Source organism: Dendropsophus ebraccatus, chromosome 4, assembly GCF_027789765.1.
Source record: "Dendropsophus ebraccatus isolate aDenEbr1 chromosome 4, aDenEbr1.pat, whole genome shotgun sequence".
NCBI lineage: Eukaryota > Metazoa > Chordata > Amphibia > Anura > Hylidae > Dendropsophus > Dendropsophus ebraccatus.
In genome coordinates, this window is record NC_091457.1 from 109,541,216 (window position 1) to 109,556,414 (window position 15,199).

General features: G+C 41.4%; 1 protein-coding gene across 1 annotated transcript in view; it reads left to right on the top strand.

Annotated features, from left to right (window-relative positions):
* GRIP2 (glutamate receptor interacting protein 2) overlaps positions 1-15,199 on the top strand; it is a 257,423-nt gene that overhangs the window by 8,539 nt on the left and 233,685 nt on the right. The window lies entirely within an intron of this gene.

Below are 15,199 nucleotides of genomic sequence, written 5' to 3' on the forward strand. Positions count from 1 at the left end.
CTATTTGGGGATTAACTACTATATGGGACACTAGTATATGATTACCTAACTGCATAGGGGAAGTAATTGGGTAACTACTATGTGGGGGCATGACTAGCGATAAGTACTGTTCAGGGGCACTATTGTTTGGCAACTTCCGGTTGGGGAACTATAAAGGGGTAGTGTTAAGCCAACTTAGACTGCATGGGCTACAGAAAGGGGCATTATTACCATTTGTGGCTCTATGGATGGGCAGCTTATATAGAGGTGGGTAGGTCGTGTTATAAAAGTGCAAAGCCTAAGATGTGTGTCTGACAGATTCTGCATAGATGAATGTTGTCATGAGAAGAAGTCATCATGACAGTCTGGGCCAAGTGGCCAAGACAACGAAAGAGGAAGACTCCAATCAGAGAAGACATCACCTAGAAGAAATTTGTTTTCGAAGTACAGTGGTGCCTTGGATTATGAGCATAATTTGTTCTGGGACCATGCTTGTAATCCAAATCCACTCTTAAACCAAAGCAAAATTTCCCATAAGAAATCACTGAAATGCAGACAATTGGTTCCACACCCCAAAAATAATAATTTTTGTTCTGAACAACATGTAGAACAGATGAAACAAACAATGAGAAACAGCTGAACATGTCATATTATAAGTTACTGTACAGTATAGCAATCAGCATGTGGTGTATAATGTATAGTAAGTGCATAAGAATGAAAAAACAGCAGAAGTTTGTAGATACAGGATGGAGCTGCAGGTCCCCATAATGCAGTAGTGTAGTACAACAGGCTAGAAATAGAGAAGCAGGGCTGCTGTCAGAGGTCTGTGTGGTCACATGACAGCAATGACTGCGGGGTGTTTGTTCAGCATGGACCAATCAAAAAGTGAGAATCAGAGCTGTGGAGGAGGACAGTGACAGAGACTTTTCTTTACAGCAGTACGAATGGCTGTGTGTATGTGCAGGCACATTATAGCAGCAGTGTGTATAGCTGAGTGTAAGTGCAGGCACATTTTAGCAGCAGTGTGTATAACTAAGTGTAAGTGCACACAGATTATAGCAGCAGTGTGTACAGCTGAGTGTAAGTGCAGGCACATTATAGCAGCAGTGTGTATGGCTGAGTGTGAGTGCAGGCACATTATAGCAGCAGTGTGTACAGCTGAGTGTAAGTGCAGGCACATTATAGCAGCAGTGTGTATGGCTGAGTGTGAGTGCAGGCACATTATAGCAGGAATGGAGAGTATAAGATACACAAGGACTGACAGAGACTTCAGGCAGTATGAAGGAATGAGCAGGGTATATGTGGGCAAGGAATGTCCGGGAAGAGAGGTGTTACAGCTATGAAGAGATTACCTCCACAGTCCTGTCCCCTTATGCAAGCCCCAGCCTAAAGTGGATCTGCTAAGATTTGGAAGGTGAGGGAGACCTCCTGGGTCAGAGTACAGGGCTGTAGACCCCACTGTGCAGACCATACCCTCCCCCACTTCCCCTCCCATCCAGTACAGGGAGCTGTTCAACTAAAGCAATGCTCCTAAACAAAGTTACAATTTTGAAAAACTGTGAGCTCTTCTTGCAAAATGCTCTCAATCCAATTTAGTCTTAAACCAAGTTACCATGGTACAGAGAAATGATAAGCAAAGATTTGAAGCACGCCACTCAGTAGGTGACAGGTTCACGTCATCAGACTTTGTGTTCGGATTCTTCAATGCTCAGAAGAAAGAATTATAAAACAACCAATCTGATTCAGGTATTTAAAATTGCAGCCATTGTGAATGGTAATATATCTGACTCATAGATTGCAGTGACCCTTGAAAAAATATACTTTACTTACAGTTATGAATTATGTAAAAATAGCCAAAAGGTTGTCTTATGAATATCCAAAGTGAAAATGTTGACGAGTATCAGGAATGCCTTGTAGTTTACCAGATCTCTTTCTAGTGTGATGGAAACAAGTGGAAAATCAGAGACCTAGGTCATAACAGCACAGAGTATTTCAGGAGAAGAATGTGCTGATCTTGTGGGAGGCTGTGACCTTGTTACTCATGTGTTAGTGTTGAGGCTGCATGTGATAGAGGCAATGGGACTGGAGACAGGGGGTTATTGGCAGCACTATGTCCACACACTGTAAAATCAAAATAATTTAAACCATCAGCCTTTTTAAATCTAATAATGTGTTGTATTAAAGTCTATAGAAAAGCAGCCATTGTTGCAGACATTGTATAACAAAACAGCGGTAATTCTGACATTGGACTTGACAGAACTAAAATAAAATAAAACAACAGTACCAACAGTACAAAGTTTTTGAGCAAAAGTGATGATCTTTTGAAAATTCTGTATTGGCAAAGACTTCAGAAGAGAGGGAATTAGGGGTAGTTATTTCTGATAGCCTTAAAATAAGTCACCAGTGCAGCCAAGCGTTAGGATAAGCTAATTGTATACTGTGCTGTATACCTAGAGATATAACCACTACTACAAAAAATATTAATAAAAACAGGGTCAAAGATGTGCTGCAAAAGTAGTGGAAAGTCTGAAAAATAAAACCTATCTGGAATGAAGGAACAGGGAGGACAGGATCGAAAACTTAACATATGTTGAAGGACTAAATAAGGTTTAAAAAGGAAGTGTTTTTAATAAACCCAACACAAGAACAAGGGAACGAACCTAAGCTAATGTTTTTTTGGGGAAAGATCAGAAACAACACAAGAAAATATAAGTAGATGCGTGGAACAAACTTCCAGCAGATGTGGTTGGTAAATCTACAATAACAGAAGTTAAACCTTCCTGCAATAAACTTATATCTATCCTAAGATAATAACAAAGGAGATACTAAAAGGGCAGACTAGATGGACCAAGTGGTCTTTTTTTTTTCTAAGAAAGTGACTTTACATTTTGTGAGGGATTGGCTGTTCACAGCAAAATAAAAGTTAACTTTGACTATCATTTTGAGTGAAAATTAAACAATGTGTGAACAGATTTAAAAAAGCCATATTTTTTTAAAGCATGTTGTAAATGATGAGCATGTTCATTATTTGGAAGGTCGCACTCAATTATGGATGTTATTCAATACTGTGTGTGCACTGCCAGCCAATTTCTTATTGAATTCAATGGAATGCATTATTAGGCTATGTTCATACATACAGTATTATGAGACAGGCCGTTCCGTGACCCGGACGGTCTCAGAAAAGATCATCCTGGACGGTACTGCAGTACCGGCTGGATGATCTTTAGGGCCACAGAGTTCTGATGTGGGCGCATCCGTGCGCGCCCGCATCAGAACTCCCGACAGCACACTATGGAGCAAGCGTCCGAAGCTGCTCGCTCCATAATGTGCACTGACAAGGTTTTCTGTGGCCGCTTTTCAATGACTAGCGGCCGCAGAAAACTTATATGTCAGTTTTCTACAGCGCCGCTAGGGATCGTGGCCGGAGCATATACTATGTGTATACACTCCGACCGGGATTCCATAGACGGCAACATAACTTATATTCTCGTATTAATCACGACTGTTGTTACAATTGGCAACAATGGCCGTACTTTTACGAAAATATACATTTGTGTGAACATAGCCTTATACTGAAAAAACAGCCATATGTTGTCCTTAAAATTATATCTGTACTTTACCTTTATTTCACAGTGTGGTAACAAAGCCCAAACTTCAGTAATTCAGTAAATGAATGTTAAACCCACCCATCAATACCAATGACCAATCAATTCAGATCAAGATAGGATCAGGTTTAAGATAGACATAAGATAGATAGATCTGAGATTGACACTAGATAGATAATAGATGATGGGAGAGAAACTACATATCCTCCTGTAATTGTGGACAAGACTATAGATCCGTAACCGTCTGCGTTTGCACGGACCCTTTCTGTAATAATAGGTGATCCGCACTGCAGCTACATGCCAAACAATGGGGCACGGATCACAGCCCCAACATGTATCCATAACACCTACGTGTGTGTGTGTGGGGGGGCATAGGAATGAATGGGCCCGCATTCTGCCCACATTTGCTGGCCTGCAAATGTAGACAGGATAAATGGATGTGTCACAGTGGTATAAGTGGAGCATGATATACTCTGATCCTGGATGTGCCCCCATTCCTCCTTCCCTTATTTTCATCCGTCACATTTTATTTTCCATGTTTTGTAATTTTAATGTAAATTTGATGAGACAGGAGACAGATACATACATAAATACATAGATGTGTAAGAGAGAGGTGTAGATCTGGTATGATTTTAGAATATGGTCCAGAATGTAAAATTTCTATATACATCTCCATTGTAATGTTTAGGTATCAGGCAGTGTGGTCTCAGTATAGTAGTCTGCATTAAAAGCGTCGGTGCCTGATATTTTTCATTTTGTCAGTAGGTGTCATGAACACACCGGCTGTAAGCCATACACAATTTTTTCACACTCTCTTCTATCCAAAGTTGAGTTACTGTACCCTTTTGGTATAGATTGGGTCATTGCTCTTGTCATTCTTCCCTTCATACTGCTACATTCATTCAGTTGTCTTCATCTTATGTCCTTTCAGAACTGTAAGCCCTGCCCTCAGCTGTAGAATATAAAAGATGCTGAAGGGTCAGGAAAAGTCAACATTTGACTGATGTGAATTCTGCCATTTTGACTTCCTGTCCAAAATGTGCCAAGTTCTGGGAAGTGAAAAGCGTGAAAAGTTGTTTCAGTGTTTCTAAGTGGAATGTAAGTAGGGCATGCATGCAGAAGTAGGGGAAATAAAAATAAAAATGATGCCCCTTCCTAGTGCTGGTTCACTTCATTCTTTTGCTGCATTGAAAGGATAATAAATACTCAACTCTTTGCTCATTTTTGCTAATCGAGCCAGATAGCTACTGTATCTAGAAATATGTTACCGGGCCTCTCAACCATGTGTGAGAAAAGCGTCGAAATCAGCAGGGAGACTGCCCCAACGACTAGTTACCCCAATCCTGACAGCTTTTAAAATTTCCCGGAAAATCCTGAGTGTTTTAGAGTAAGTCATAGCTTACTGCAGTGGCGTAGCTATCATATAGGCAGATGACACCACTGCTACGGGGCCCATGCATTAGGGGGGCTCGCAGGCCCGGACTGGCATCTGGCCCTTTAATTGTGAGTGTTCATGATGAACACTTACAGTTAAATGTTGTGGCGCTCTCACTGCCAAAGCAAAAAGCCATTGGCTTCCCGCCCTGCCAGTCTTTCTTGTGGCTGGAGGCAGAATTGCACCTTCCGCCACAAGAGGCCACTCTCTGTCCCAACTTCCTGGCACACGAGTGATGTCAAGAATAAATGCCGGGGGACTGCACCGGGCCAGGTGAGTGTGTATAGGTTCATGGGACTACATAGCAAAAAACGGAATGGGGGAGGGGCATACAATTTTTTTCTTTTGTGCCCAATGAATCCTTGTTTCATGCTGCTTAAGGTTCAGACAGCATGAGGTTTTCTTTAAGCTACAAATGTCCAATGTTCTTAAGGTGGCAAAACCAGGCTCTAAGCCTCTAATTTCAGGCTCTATTACTCCCATAGTTGCATCAACAATGCATATGTCCTTGATGTAATGTTCTGTTTGCTGGCCAATAGTTTCATGTTGCATAATTTTTGTTTGCAGCAGGCTCTGTACAGGACACCTGATGTACGAAAGTGATAAGGTTAATTCTATACAAGCAGTGGAATAAGTTCCTATAACCCTCCAGAAGTCATCAATTTATCAAAGAAATAAAAAATAGGTACTTTAGGAGTTTTATGATGAATATTGCTGCAGGGGAATTAAGCCGCACTTGTCCCAGTTTTGCAGGTAGGTGTCAGATAAAGGAGTCTCTTATATGAAATGAGCTACTAGATATCTCACAGGCACAGGCCCCAGGGTGTCCTCACATGCTTTGCCTCAGATCACCCAGAAACATTGTTCTGTAACTTGGACAACATACTCTACAGATCACACAACTGCAGGGAGATTGATCTGACAGCTGCTCTAGCTAAATATCGCAGTGGGATCATTTTTATAAGGGGCGGCGGTGTTGTGCTGACGGCCCACGTGGTTACATACCCGGATTATCTGAGGTGAGACTCAGGCTACGGCTATTTTCACAGTTTTTGGTCTAATCGGTAGAGTAAAAAAAAATGGTTGTTTTCTTCCAAAAACAGTGACACACGGAATGCATGTTCTGTTGCATCTTCGCTCCGCTCTTAGGTGCAATACCAATTACAACCCATGAGCAGGGGTGGCACTGTTTACTGATAGATAACTTCCTTGCTTTTCCTATTCTGTACTACCCCTTTAATCCAGCACTGTGTTTTTTTACTCCCCCAGAGTAACCTGTACAAGCTTAATAGCACTTTAATAGCACTGGTAATTACCTTACCACCAGTCGGACATTCTGCGGACTGAAAATCACTTTCTTTATTCATATTCATTTCTATGTGACGCTGGATGTGTGCCTCACGGAAATGAATAGATAAAGTAACATCTGCTGGAATTCTTATTCAAATTGTACACAAAAAGCGAAAGTACATGTTGCGCACCAAATTTATTATGTTTTAGACATATATTTTAAAAACCGTTTAAAAAGTGTGTAGAATCGGGGGTGGAATCTCACAATGTAGCAGACTTCATTCTCTGTAGCATTCTATAGATGCAGAACAATGGTCTAAAATAAGGTAAGATGTACAATATGGGAAATGTCCCACAGCGTGCACCACTGTCATACATTTGATGCAGTCTTTGCCTGTTTAACGAGTTGAAAGCCCCTTTTACACAGGCCGAATATCAGCAAGAGTGTTGCTAGAAATTCTGATTTGGACGATAATCAGCCCGTGTAATGGTGCATTTACACAGCCAAAATCTGTCAGATAAATCTGCCTGTGTAAACGCACCATAGGCTATGTTCACACTGCGTATGAATCCAGCCGTAGTGTGAACCGCGAATATACGCACGTAGTTTTGAGGTTGATGCGTTCGCTTGAAAGTATACGATATACGCCCGCACAGTGCACACTATGTATGCGCTTACAGCCGGATCGTATGCGGCGCCGTGAAAAATGAACAAGTCCATTGTTTGAGGACGGAAATGTTGAAACTCACGGCCGTGGATTTCCATGCGGTCCCGTACGGAGTACTTATTTCAGGCAAATTGAACTTGATTTTTCGATCCAAAAGGTTCTGTGTGGTTTACGGGGCTGGGCGAAGATTTCCAAGTAAATGACCTGCCTCAGATCGCTTCGAAACAAGCTAAGGAAGCATAACTGTACTGCGGGCGTATGATCGCGGTGCGTACGCATCCGGCCACATGTCGATTTTTCGCACGCCCGTAGTTTCAGCCGCACATGTACGGCAGCGTAAGACCTGCGTACGGATTCATACGCATTGTGAACATAGCCCTATTCTGCGTTTACACGGAACGATTATTGTGCGAATTTGCACGATATCGATTGAATTCGAACGATAATTGTACGTGTAAACGCAGCGAACGATCGAACGCTGAGCAAGAAATCGTTCATTTGGATCTTTGAACATGTTCTTAAATTGTCGTTCGTCATTCGCAAAAATTTCGCAGATCATTCCTTGTAAACAGTCGTTCACCGATTTTACCTATGTGCGAGATAGGCTTAAGCGATCGCAAAACAAATTTTCTCTACAATATATCGTTCCATCTAAGCGCTGATTGTTATAAAAAAAAATCGTTACTTTGAAATCATTATTCGTTCGATCGGGCGAATTATCGCTCTGTGTAAACATAGCATTAGTGTCAGCGATCAGCCAAGGAGCGGGAAAACCAATCGTCGTCTGTTAGCATCTTTATGTGCAGCTTCAAAATTTATCACCATCAGCCACACATCTCCCTGTGTAAAGATGGATTGTGCGGCTCATAGCAATGTATTTGAATGGCCGCATGAACGATACAGTGAAGGCACTGCTGATCTTGCTGATCTGTGCTCACTTGAGTCCTTGCACAGCCCCGTAGCGGCCCATGTGAAAGGACCCTTATGCTGTGTAAATGTAGGACAGTAATAGTAAATCTGCCTTACCCTCTTATTGTGTAGACCACTATGTGTAGTTCACTATGTAAAAAAAAAAAAAGAAGGGGCAATTTTCTATATACGGGGCTAGGAAATAGTAAAGTGAATATCTTTGAAGAAGGTGGAGGCTCTAAGGCTGGGTTCACACTGTGTTTTTGCAGTCTATTTAACGTATGAAAAAAAACGATGAAAAAATAGATGCAGTTGTGTGCAATCCCTTTGGATCAGTTTGTTCATTGACTTGCATTATAAAAAAAACAAATGACAACGGATGCGTTTTTTTTTTCCTTTTTTGTAGCATACGCAATGAGGTTGACCACATTTTTGTGTATGATAAAAGTAACCATTTTGAAACTGTTAAATGGACAGCAAAAACGCTGTGTGAACCCAGCCTTAGGCTATGTTCACACAACATTGTTGTGGGTTTAGTTAAAACAACGGCCGCTCTTGCTGTAGGGAAATGTGTTATATTGAAGTCAATGCAAACAATGGTCGTTGTTCATTCAGTGTATTAAACAAAGGACGTTGTCCATACATTGTGTGAACATAGCCTAAAAATGTGATGTCTGTTTTTTGCATCTTTGTTTCCGTCTCTCTGCAACCTCTAAATGCAGTCTGAACAGCTTTGTGACATTTCCAAACCTGCTGTGAAGGAGTATAGAAATATCATGCAAAATTCTGAGGCTATGTTCACACACTGTAAAATAACACTAAAATACTGTCATAGTAAAAAAAAAAAGAAGAAAAAAGCAATATGCGATTTTAGAAAAGCAGATGGTAAGTAATGAGCCTGTTTGTTAGTTTTACGTCCATTCTCAATTACAGTTGTTATTCTATATGGTGTGTGTGTGCACTGCCAGCCAGATTACCATTGACTTCAATAGAGCACAATATTATATTAGAAATACAGCTGTATTTTTACCTCAAAATGACAGCCGTATTTTACCATTATTTAACTGTGTGTGAATGTAGCCTCAGGTTTTGTTCCCACACAATATTTTTGCTCAGTATTTTGTAACCAAAACCAGTAGTGAGCTGAAAACACAGAAAGGCTATGTTCACACACTGCTGAAATGTAATCAATGGCTGCCATTTAATAGCAAATAACGGCCGTTGTTTTAAAATAAATGCTAATTGCTATTAAAGGACCTCCATTTGTAATATTCATTGTGTATCCTTCAAAGGCTGACAAAATGATGCTAGTGTGAATAGAGTGTAAAGGGTTTCTCCAGTTATATGTATTGATTACCTAACTTGACAACAGACCATCAATATCTGGTTAATCAGCTGTAAGAGCTGCTGTAGCTGGATCTGTGCTGTGATCGGGCCTGGAAGCAGCTCCAGTCACTGTGTAGCAGTTGTGCTAGGTTACTGCAGTTGAGCTCCTACGAAAGAGAACCGGAGCTGCAAGCAATGGCACTACATTATCAAGAAAACCATCTGCTTCCATCTCCATTCACAGTGGAGATCTGGCTGTGAAGCCTCTGTCGAACCGCTGCTCAGTGAGGGTGCCAATCCACTGATCAGGTATTGATTACTTATCCTGAAGACAGATCATCAACATTTATAATGAAAGGGCTCCTTTAAATGCAATCCATTGCCCCCTCTTATCAGCCATTTCACACTGGGGAGATGCTATCTGTATGCAGGCTCTATGCTTATTATGTGACTATGGTGTGATGCTAAGGTAAACACACCGGTGTAATCCTTAAAGGGGTTATCCAGTGTGGGGGCACATTTTGGGGGGGACCGGGGAGGAGGTGGCTAAAATAAAAGACGTCCACTCACCTCCCCGGTTCCAGCGGCGGGTCACTCATCGCAGCGCTCCCGTCCCCGGTTCCCGGACGCTTCCTGGTGTCTGACGTCGCCCGAGACGCTACGTCTCAGGGCCGCTCAGCCACTCAGTGAAGGAGGCAGGATCCGTTTGAGTGGCTGAGCGGCCCTGAGACGTAGCGTCTCAGGCGGCGTCAGACACCAGGAAGCGGCCGGGGACCGGAGTGCCGTGATGCGGGACCCGCCGCTGGAACCGGGGAGGTGAGTGGTCCCCCCCAAAAAGTGCCCCCACGCTGGATAACCCCTTTAACGGGTTGTCACAGCTTTATAAGTGATCACAAAATATGTGAAGAATTACATCCATTAATATGGTTTTTATTTATTTTTTGCCATCGTAGTAATAGTAGGGTGATCTTTGTATGCACCAGTGCCGCCATTATTGCACTCATAGAGGTTAGGATTCATTTCACACTGGTTTATTTGGCTCCCAAAATTCACACTGTGCCATTTTGTGGTCCTTGTGGTGAAGAATGATTTTCTTCCTATAATGGAATTGCCATTTAAATGTGGCTATAGAACAGCTGATAGCCGATTGTGGTGCTTGTTGAGCAGGATGTAGGGCTTTAAATGAGAATGAATAAGACAATCTGTGAAGACATATTTGTGATAGAAGATGTTTGGACACGACGTTTGGCGAACAGGCGAAAGGCAGTTGCTCCCTCCTCCTTGCACACAAGTGCACTGACCCATATTTACAAACTCTGTAAGAACCATTATTCATTCAGAGATGGATAATGGTCCACAGCACTCTGTTGCATATTCATGAGCCTAATTTGCATGTGATTAGCATTGGCTGAGGACGTCTTTCCTTAGACTCATTACGATAATTATTATTATTTATCTAGATCTGGCTACATATGTCGTACGTCACAGAGCAGAGCGCAGCCAGACCACATATTTACCGGGCTATTTATAGAGAGGATCCTGCCTACCGATACAGAACTGCACTTTTCAGAGTTTATTGCACTTTAATGGAAGCCACTTTATATTTTTAAGGCGTTCAGTGGAGAGAAATCGTTCTCATAATGATTTCTGACTTTGAACTCTGCTTTTAATAATTAAAGGAAGCGTTTACTTTTCTATTACTCTATTACTTGCTGGTTTTTATCATTCGGAGAATTAGGATGGGTATGAGATAATAGAGCAGATTTATCAATGTGTCATCCTGGGGACTCTCACAGGTGAACCCAGCACCGTTATCAAACCCATCCCCCATTAAAGGGGTTTCCAGGAACAGGACAGTAGTAGCCTATGCTTAGGTCATCAGTGTATGACTACTGGAGTCCTATCCCCCTGAATGCCATCTCCCCGCATCAGCAAAATAAAGGGTACATTGTACTGTGGTTAAGCTCCATTCTTGTGGGTAGGTTGAGTTCCATCAGTGTGTCCTATGGGAATCCTCATAGAATATCTCTCTTGCTCTGGACAGTTCCTGTCTCGGCCAGAGATGTCAGCAGAGAGCGCTGTGTCAGGCTGAAAAAAAAAAAACCACATTTCCTGCAGGACATACAGCAGCTGATAAGTATGGGAAGACTTTTTAATAGAGGTATATTACAAATCTGTATAATTACAGACACCAGTTGATTTAAAAGAAAACCATTTTCACTGGACAACTCTTTTTAAACATCCTAAGAATTACATAATAATTGCCTTAACATGTTTCTGACCAAAGATGTAGCTATACATTGCAGTGTATGAGTATAGAAGCCATGAGCATGGAGGTCAGGGCAGAAATATATAGCTCACACACTATATAGATCAGCTATGAAGTTAGGTCAGGATGGGTATTTAGAAAGTTTTTGATTGTTTCATTCTATGGTCTTTAAAGCTGTTGTTCCACATATAAATATCATGTTCATTGTATAGATGATAACAAATGAACACTTAATGCTATATACATTCTGTTAAAATGATCCAATAAAGTGTTATGATACAGTACTTACTTTGTATGTATAACGCCACCTGGTGCCCACTATAAGAAGAGAAACTAAGTGTATAGCATAATAGACCACCCCATTAGGCCGAAATATATGAAATAATAATCATTTTCTTAGTAGAACATGTATAGAATATTTAACTCATACCTGCTACAAGGGAGATCTCCATCTATGCTATAATATGGCTGCATTGGCGTTCATGCAGTAATACTGCTCATGCACGAAATAGCCAGGTCCCAGAAGTGACAATATAGCTCTGCGCTTGCGCAGAATATCGGAACCCCGGAGGTAACCAGAGGCCCAACATAACAACTACATGTGTCTTGCTAGTCACCAGTACTTATAATGAGGCTTGGACCAACAATGCGTTCCACTCGGTAACATCGATATACATTACTAGTCTCAAGTACCAATAATAAGGTTTGGTGCATGTGTTCTACTCAAACGTCCACCTACAAATGATAATATATTTGGTACCTTTACAGGACGGCGATTGCTTAGGGCACATACCTATTTATATATAAAACGACAGACCACATAATTGAGTCCCATTCAGGTTGTCAACACCAATACTAAACAAACTGAATGGTCACTCTAAACCCTCAAATACGGTGTAAAAAGACGGTAAGTGACGGTGACTAATTATTATATATCACCTAGACACAATAGAGGGGACGATAGAATAGTGGTTAGATGTCATAAAAATATAGATGTAATCCACATACCAGTATAAACTAATAGTCTGTCAAACCTATATAGATATATACCCACAGAGATCAAAATGGCATGGCACCCTACAAGGGGTGAACAGTGAGCATATTAAATCTCAAAGTTCCCTCCTTAGTGCTCCGTCCTGTGAGGATACCTTATAATAGACCAAATTAGACCTTAAATGATGGGTAATTATCACAGAAAAAAAATCCACATAAAGTATGTAGTGTGTAAAACACTTTGACCTATACCTTCTGTGCAGTAGATATTATATATAACTGAAATAATTTTATTGGGCAGTTTGCCCCAAACAATTGTATATAGATACAACCAGAGAATACCATATGACCATAAACCAAAATAAATTTAGAGAGGAAAACTCCAGTTAGTCATAAATGTGTCCATAAAAGAGCAGTACACAAGGATAGGCATAGGGAAAGTTGTATAATGAACCTAAACATGAATGGAGATCTCCCCTGGTGCCCACTGTGTATAGCAATGTGCTGGCCCACCTAATGCGCTAAGTATTAGAGGACACACATGCTCAGTCACTCTTCCCACAGTTAGGTCACTACCCAGACATCTTTACTGCAGAGCAGCCAGAAGAAATAGTTTTTTGCTCAAGTTGTCAATGAAGGAGCAGAGCCTGAAGCAGTAGCCGCCAGAGGCTGAAGGAGACTGTCCAAGGCTCACCCCAGCTGCACAGATTAGCCAAAGGAGGAGAAACCAAAAACTTGCCATTTCTTTAATGCTAGAAACACTGCAAATAACTTTGAGCAGCTGTTACCAGCCTTTCAGGATGATTCATGGTATAATAGCTGAGAGAGCTCCTTCTGCAGATGAAGAGAGAAGGGACTATAGTGTCAGCTACCAGAGGGGGAGGAAAACTATTATGTCCTGAATCTGCCGACGGGCAGCACACAATAGCAGGGGGATACAAGGAAGCAAAAATCAAAAATACTGTAAAATGTAGCTCTAATGCTATAACCACTGCCAACTACCCTGGGATAACCCCTTTAAGCTTTGTTAAAATGAAAGTGTACAAGCACTAATTAAAGTGTCACTGTCGTTTAATTTTTTATTTTTTTTTGCAGAAATCAATAGTACAGGCAATTTTAAGAAACTTTGTAATTGGGTTTATTAGCCGAAAATTGCATTTTTATCACAAAAAAGCAGTTTGAAGCTCTCCCCCGTCTTCATCATTGTGTATGGAGAGAGGAGGAGTGGAGGGAGATGGGGCACCAAAACAGGACAACAAAGAGTTAATTTACAGCTACATCACGGCTATCTCCTCTGACAGTCAGCACAGACCTCTCTGACCTCTTAAAGGGGTAGTGCGGCGCTCAGAAATTATTCACAGAATAACACACATTACAAAGTTATACAACTTTGTAATGTATGTTATGTCTGTGAATCGCCCCGTTCCCCGTGTCCCACCCCCCCCACCCGTGTACCCGGAAGTGTGGTGCATTATACATTACCTGATCCGTGTCGAGGGCCGTCCGCCATCTTGTGCCAAACGTCATCTTCGGACGGACGGCCGAGTCGATGCCGCCCGTCCCCCCTCCGCCGCGTCACAACTGTGCTCAGCCGCGATTGGCTGAGCACAGTTATGCTCAGCCAATCGTGGCTGAGCGGCTGATCAACAAATGCTATAAACATATATATTTTTTTGTAAGCAATAGGTCATTCTCTGATTTCTCTTTAAGAATAGATTCAGGATTAGACCATGCTGATTTGAAGAGTCGTTGAACCACAATAACAACGTGTTCTTGTTTCCTATAACCCAATGCATACGTTATTTCTCTATCTACTTAGTATTGCTGCGGCCAACCAAACACAAAGTTGGACCATTCAGTGAAACATTGGATATAAAGTTCCTCTCGTGTTCATTCAGCTCTCTTCCCTCGTCAGTGCTCAGCCTGCTAATTGTGTAATTAAAGCCCCAGAGGACTGAGATGATTCCACGTTTCTGTAATTGAGCCGGTCTACCTATTCTTATAGAAACAATTTATCTTAATGAGAACCTAGCTACAGTCATTAGACAGATTTATAACTTTATCAGAACAAGTAATACCAACTCCTGGAGCCCATATAACTGGTACATCTCCAGACTATCCCATCTCTTTTGTCTTTAGCTGAGTTGAGAAAACTTCAAGCACGCTCAGGTTCATCCAAACTGTTTTCTATAAGACCCAGGTTTAATTTTACTAGAGCAAGTTGGGAAATTAAAATTAGGCTTTGATTGGTTGGTATGGGGAAACCAGACCGTTTTTGGTCTCAGATTGATAAATCTGGGTCAGTAGGCGATAAGCTCGTAAGCTCCCCCTAGTGACAGCTGCAGGCATCTTGAATGGTATCATTTAACTATGTGTATGCAGGAAATAAAAATGTATCAGTATCAGAAATAGTCTCTGCTTTGAATATCATCCAATTTCTTAACAATGAAGATACTGGGTACAAATACCATACAATACGGTTTCAGTGCCCTGAATTTCTCCCACTGGTGGGTCCTTGGTCTCATTCTTTGTCTGGAAGAGCAGGGCTATCACATCACTTCCTTCAACCTGGCAGTTCAGAAACGAGGAACTTTAAAGTGTTGGTTCTTTTTTTGGCCTGGATAACCCCTTTGAAATGAATGACTTTTGAGGAATTTTGAGACTAAAAATGAATTAATATTTAAAGATAAAGTTCCACTTTAAATACTTAAAAAAAAAATCTTTA